At 48.3% G+C, this 7,024-nt stretch overlaps 1 long non-coding RNA gene across 1 annotated transcript; it reads left to right on the top strand.

Annotated features, from left to right (window-relative positions):
• Window positions 1-3,214: 3,214 nt before the first annotated feature.
• Window positions 3,215-4,884, top strand: LOC146601307 (uncharacterized). The gene is made up of 3 exons (XR_014896274.1): window positions 3,215-4,037; window positions 4,189-4,564; window positions 4,660-4,884. It is a non-coding gene; the product is annotated as an uncharacterized LOC146601307 (long non-coding RNA).
• Window positions 4,885-7,024: the final 2,140 nt, after the last annotated feature.

Below are 7,024 nucleotides of genomic sequence, written 5' to 3'. Positions count from 1 at the left end.
GTCTCAGTGAGAGTGAACCGATCAGAAACAGGACACGGACAACGAGACMACCCATCAGAAACAGGACAAGCTTACAAGTTGGTTGACTTCTCCAGTACTTTGGTGGAGTGCAAGAGCTTTGCAGGCACTGAAAGAGTGAAACAGAATTAGGCAGACTGACGTGACCGAGCGTATCAGAACATGCAGCCTGACTGTGGCCATAAGGTTGATTTTTAAACTTGATTTCCTCCTTCTTAGCAGGGAATAGTTGCGAGTGTTGAAGTCGTCGATCCCTGCTGCAGCACACTGCTGCCTTCACAGCGCTGGCTGACCTTGTCTCTCCCGCTCCTCCCCAAGCCCCGCACCTCCTCATCATGGAGTCGGGATGTGCTTTGCATCTTTTGCACTTGCTTGAAACAGCATGTTTCAAGCACCGGCTCTTCCATCAGGTTTGCCAAGAAAACAGAGTCAGGACAAACTTGCTCCAGGGGAAAAAAAATATCAGCTTCAGACGTTAGACAACACTTGCTTCCTACCCGTATCGGAGATTTATAGCCTCTAGAAACACAGAGTCTGGCTTTTTGGAAGCTAAATGTCTCCACACTACTTATCTTTGCAGGCGTTTGAGCACAGCTTCATGTGACTCAGCAAGTGCAAGGACGAGCCCAGCACTTGCTTGCGACACAACTGAGAACTGCAGCTCATCCAAGCGCCAGCTCCGCAGGAGCAGACTGTACCTTAATCCATTTAACACAGTACATTGTTGCAACCACTCCAAAGCATTAGTCATAATTCCAAAGTATTAATCGTTACGGTACTTCTGCAAGTCCAGAGACTAACGATTTGCCAAGGTATTTGCCAACGGGTTTGCAGCACGCCAGCTAGACGTGGATGAAGCAGCACGCTCAGGTTAAGGTAGYGCGATATGAAAGTTGGTTTAGGTTATACAACACTTCTATCCTGATAGCTTAGAGGCATCTTTTGCGAGAAAAAGATATACAAGAATACACATACACACACATACAAAAAAAAGAACTAAAAATAAACCCAAAAGCCAAAGACAAAATGAATTTCTCATGCAAACTATGGAAAGACATGGCAATAATATGTTTGTTATTTTTTGTTATTCATTCACCCCTGAGTAAATACTCTCTAATCCATATGCATTAGCGTGGCAGCCTGCTGCGAAGTGCAACAAGCCCAGTCTCGGCCAGGAGCAGGCGGGGAGCGAGACCCGGAACCGAGGGGACTTCACGGAAAACGATCTGGTGAGCAGCCTATTCCCTGTGCTTGGAGTGAAATCGGGACCCGGTACAGGCTGCCCCGAGCTGCTCTTTGCTGCGCTGCTCTAACCCACTTCCATCTCGGAGGACGAAAGCGTGGTAACTGCTTAGTATTGCTCAGACTTTSCCCCCAAACACCCTTAACTAGCTGTTTCACAAAAGCTGAAGGCTGGAATAAGTAATGCCAAGCAGTGCTGGTTGCAAGGTAGAATTCCCAGCTTGCAGAAAGTTGGGAATTTCCCCCGAATACCATTCTGAATCAGAACAGGAAATAATTTCACATTTCTCAACGTGGAAATTTTCATACTCTGGCTTTAGCTYGTGTTACATGTCATCTGAAGAGTGGGATTTAATTCCTTGTCTATTATATTATGATGTGATATTAGAGGCCAGTGATCATATAATCATTTTATTTCCAGCAAATATCCATGACGATGACTTCTCATCTTTCAGGCTTGCAAAAATGGCATTTTTCCCTTCTAAGTAGTTGCAGTGAAAACCTTCTGAGTAACCCTAATGGAATTAACCCTAATGCCACGTATTACAGGGAATAACAGACGGACTGAGCTTTCACTCAGCAGGAAGATGAGACAACGGGCATAAATCAAAAAGAGAGGTTAGACTGGAAATAGGGAAAACATTTCCCCATGAGGGCAGGTGGACAGGGAGCAGGTAGCACAGGAAGGGCAGCGCTGTCTCCAAAGCCCGAGACCTGGCTGAGCTCGTAGCAGGCGACGGCAAGGCCCCCCGGCAGCCGCCGTCAGGAAGTTAGATACGCAGCTTTGATTTCCCATTTCAGCCACTGAGTCATTTTGTCAGCCGTGGACGCAGCACTCTTCTTCCACTCCCTGCTTCTCCAGACCTCATCCTTCACTGTCTCTAGAGCTTTCTTCGGGTAGAGATTAAATCAAACGTTCCCCTGACATTTATTATCTCGGCCGCTATTGGCAGTGATCTTGTCTCGACAAACTGCTGCAGTTTGACCATGACCTCGGATGCTCTGTCCAACAGCCAGAGCCAGGGGKGACACCTGCTTTCCATGAGGGGCTGCTGCGTTATCCTCATAGAGGCACAAATTTATCGCTGTTAACCAGTTCCCACCTAGTTAGTACATTATCCTCATCAGCCCTCACTCATAAAAAGTCACATCATACAAGGTTTGTAATGGAGAAATTCCTTAGAAAGCCATCCCAGCCAGCTGAGGGAACCTCCTGGCAGGCTCTTCCCAAGCTTCGGTCCACAGAGACTTCCAGACTGTTTCAGTGTTACTGTGCAAGGAAGCAGGGCGGTCAGCTTGCCTATGCACCAGGAGAAGTGTCCACAAGCCAGGGGCACAGGCAGTGCCCCCACCGAGCAGGACACGTCCCACAGCACCTGAGCGGAGCAGGTTGCTGACAGCACGTTGCATCAACAAGCCTAGACAAGGCGAGGTGAGGAACCAGGCCCGAGGTCCGTCCAGTCAGGAGCTGCAGGAGACGGATCAGAGACTGGAGACAAGCCACTGCAACGTAAGTCCAAGGTCAAACGAGACAAACCCAAAGGCCGAGCTTGGACAGGCAAACCTACTGCGTAACCTGGACCTGAGCTTAGATGCAGCCCCTCGGCCCCTCTGTGAGGAGGTCCCAGGTGAGGCTGCTGAGGGTCATTAAGGCTTGTTGGAGCACTCAGGGCCTGGACACTATGCTGGGAATGTGATCACAAGTGAGAAAAAAATAAGGCAAGTTTCAGCTCCCCCATCGATGTAGCCATTTTACTTTCTAAACAACTTTTCACAGAATGGGTGAGGTTGGAAGGAACCTCTGGAGATCATCTAGTCCAACACCCCCTGCTCCGGCAGGGTCACCTAGAGCATGTTGCCCAGGATTGCACCCAGATGTTTTTTCTGACCTTGGTTTGAGCAGAGAAAAGGGAGCTGGTGTAAAAGCGTATTCATATTACAAACAGCTTCGTACAGCCCTGGGACGTGCTCCCTCTGCAAGGCTGGAGAGCAGGAACACGTCCTGACTAGCTGAAGGACAGAAACARCTATGCCCACGAACACAGTGCAAAGCTTTCCCAGGACCTACTGCCGCTCAGCCTGACGCAGATCACTCGGCCAAGCTTTTCCCCATCGCCCCGGGGGAACAGGGAGCAGGCTGTGGGTGTCTCTTGCGCTGCCKCTGCTGCTTTCAGGAGAACATTATCTGATGCTGTCACCATGCAGAGATGGAGCCAACCATCTCTTCCTGCCCGTCCCTGGCAATCTCTTATTTTCACTTCCTTTTCTTGAAGGAAAGAGCGTCTCATCTGCACTGGCTTCGTAAAARCTCTTAATGCCAGGGGTAAATGTTTCCTCATCTTGTTTTGCCCTAAAGAGCAAGAGCAGTCCTATTTTTATTGTATACCCTATGTACCCACATTTCTGCACACCGGTAAGGAAGAGAAGCCCCGGCCTCCGGCCYTTCCCAGTCATGAGTGACTTTCACATAAACGGGGGAAATGCTTTCTCCAGGGGTGARATTGTGCCAAAACTCGCAGCGCAGAGTATCCCGCGCCCGGCACCAGCACCGCCCTCCTCCACCGACAGCYGGCAGCTGGCATTTCCTTGCTTTTCCTTGCTGCTCAGAGCTAGGGCTGTAGATCTGGGAAGCGCTTTCTGTGCGGTGTTAGCGCTTGATGCAAACCCCATTTAAACCAAGGAAAGCTTTCCTACCGACCTCAGCGGTCTGGGCTTGGGAAACACGGCGAAGAGGTGTGCTTTGGAGGAACGGCATCGTATCGTCGCGCTTCTGATCGGTAGGTGGAAATAAAACAACGCGCTCGATACATATCTTTTCTAGATACATTTCATGTTTCGTTTACCTAAATACGCAGATGCACCTCGCACCGAGGTGGAGTGCAGCAAGCACTGTTAAGGGCTCCCACTAACTCTGCTTTGCGAACACAGATACCCGAGARGGAAGCAAACGCCCGTTCCCGACTGGCACGAACGTCCACGGAAAGGTCGCACCCGCGCCGAAGGGAAGGAGGTGTCCACCAGCGGAGAGCCCGCGAGGAGAGAGCTTCCCCCGGCGCCGGCRTGCAAAACGCCTCCACGGGGACGCACCAGGAAGCAAGCAAGTTACGCTCAACCGTGGCAACACCTGGAGACAACATAATCGGACACGCTGCCTGGTTATATCGCCACCACTCCTTCTGCTTTTCCTTTGCTATTTATTCTCGTACATGAACACRGCAGAATACAAGCAAAACGGACTTAAAACAATGCATCCAAGTGGAAGTGATGAGCGGTGACATCTCAGAAAACTCGTTTTTTGGACTCGGTAAAATACAAGCAAAACAGACTTAAAACAATCCACCCAAGTGAAAATGATGAGCGGTGACATCTCAGAAAACTCATTTTTTGTGTGTTTTTCAGGTCACGGGCTGCTGCTCTCAGCAGTGAGAGGTGGCGCAGGAATTCAGGGAGGCCTCAYGCACGAGCAGCCACCACGAAAGCTACCAGGAGGAGCCACCAAAGGGCCAGCTGCTAATCGCAATGGGATAGTTGTTAATTCTGGTCTAACTCGAAGAGAGTAAGGTAAGAAGTAAGAAATAAAATTACATTTTTACAACTCTGTTCAGGTGTGCAAGCAACTTATCTTGTCTCTCTCCCCCAAACCCCTCTTTAAGGCATCTCCCTGGGTTTTCACTCTCGCGTGGTCACAGCAAAATGGATATTAACGGACTGAGTGCAATTTTATGGTATTAGMTGAAAAATGCTCAGAATTTTGAAAAGTTTCCATTTCATCCTGAGTGAGTGAACAACAACGGCAGAAACCAGAAACAAGCACTGACTCGAGTTTGCCTTCGTTTTTCTAAGGTAACAGCCTGGCTTGTTCTCCACCCGCAGACTCATTCTCAAGGACGTCTTCAGAGCCATAGCAGGAAACTCTTTCTGCGGAGGGGTGGGTTCCCTAGAGCAACGTCAAATCCCAGGATAATCCTGGGGATGGGGAGGTTGGTGTCCATATCGGCAGTTTTCCCTATAGGAGTCTTGAACTAGGCTGGGTTTGAGCCATGGGTTTGGCGACGGAGCGACCTTGTGGCAGCCCAGGCAATCCTAGACCTTTATTTTCCATGACGTCCACAGTGTTGGCTTTTCTTCGTGGCTGGATTCATGCTATTTTTGTGCACCTTGTCCCGCCCTTCGGTATTACACGGATAAAGGATTCCTGGTGGCTAAACCGATGCTCTCATCCCACCTGCTTTGYCCTCAGCGGCAGGGCGAGGTGGGCTCAGCCTGCACCTCGGCGATGAAGAGGCCGTTAGTTCTTCCTGGCTTCACAGTCCTTTGGTCTTCATGGCAGAGTCTCTCTGAGTCGTTGCTAACATCTTGTCTGCTTCTTACAGGAAAGGGAAAAAATATGGGTGTTTTTGCTTTGTTTTCCTAGGTTTCTTTCTCTGCTCAAACTCTTCAAGTTTATTACAGTTTCTTTTACCATTTCTTTTTTATTTTGAACCAGTCAAGTAGGTAACTTATTCRTCTGTTTTGCCCGTTTCCTCTGATTTTATTAACAGAGTTCTCTTCTTGGTATCACAGAGGTTCCAGTTGCGCAGCTACTTCTGCTATTCCCATTATGAAAATATTATAAATTATAAGAGGGATGTTTTAATTGTCATTAGTCTGTAACTCAGGACATGCTTTACCCACTGGGAGGATTTGGAGAAGGAAAAATGTCAACACTCTGCTACAAAGAAATGATTGATGCAATATGTTATTTAAGAAAAATACTTCCAAAATGCATGCACCTGGTTACACTTCAGAATATAAATCTTATGTTACTCCATGGCAGGGACATTTTGAAAATCATTAAGCTTTAATAATCAGCCTGTTTTGGTAAGAGGCTTGGAGTCCCTGGTATGTATTTAGTGACCGCAAGCAGAAGCAGCGGCAAGTTCCCTGTGTTGCACGTGCTGGGAGCACTGGTGTGGACGGGTCCCCTCTGAGAGCATCCTCAATGYGGACACCAGCATCTCCAGCCCTTGGATTCCCTGTCTCAGGAAGCAAGTGCTGTGCAGTGCAGCACCCATCTCCTCACCATGCAGCGGTGCCTGGACAAACTCACTGGTGCCAACGGCTTGGTCGTTGCCCAGATCTTGCCTATGCCCTTTGGTGGGACCAACGCTGCCCTGTCCCGTTGTCTCCTCTGGAGAGCAGACCAGGCTTTCTCTTGCTGGGGAGCAAATCTCCGTGTCTTCTCGACTATCCGCTCAGCTCCACGCATGATTTCTTACACTGCGGTATCTGCAGGAAAGATCTCCAGATCATGTTTTTCTTGAATCCGTCCTTGTTTCCCATTAACTTAGAATATAACATTTCTCAGCTTTGTTTTGCTATTTAAGCAAATGCTGAGGAAACAATATCTAGTTATCTAAAGTGACTGAAAAGTTTTGCTTTTTTGCAAAAAGAAATGCTAATATTATTGTTTACTTAATGGGCTCTAGCCAGTGAAGTATTTACCATTTCCTGAGGTATTAATAACAACATTAATGGCCTCTGCAGCACAAAGAGGCTCCGTTATTAAAATCTGCAGAAAAATCAGTCCTATGCTTCACTTCTGCTGATGAAGTCTTCCCCTCCCCAAAAGGGTATCGCTTTTACAGAGGATCTGAACTAGAAATGACCCAAGGCGGGCAAGAACTGTATGGAGACCTTGAGACCAACTGAGAGAGGGAATGGTAGTCAGCTTTGAGAAAGCATTTCAGAAGTGTAGATAGAAATCTCCTACATTTAAGCTGCA

This window comes from Rhea americana, unplaced genomic scaffold (genome assembly GCF_003343005.1).
Source record: "Rhea americana isolate MKP2758 unplaced genomic scaffold, rheAme1 scaffold_105, whole genome shotgun sequence".
Classification (NCBI taxonomy): Eukaryota; Metazoa; Chordata; class Aves; order Rheiformes; family Rheidae; genus Rhea; species Rhea americana.
Note: the sequence above shows the minus strand (reverse complement) of the source record. Positions and strands in the feature narration are given on the sequence as shown.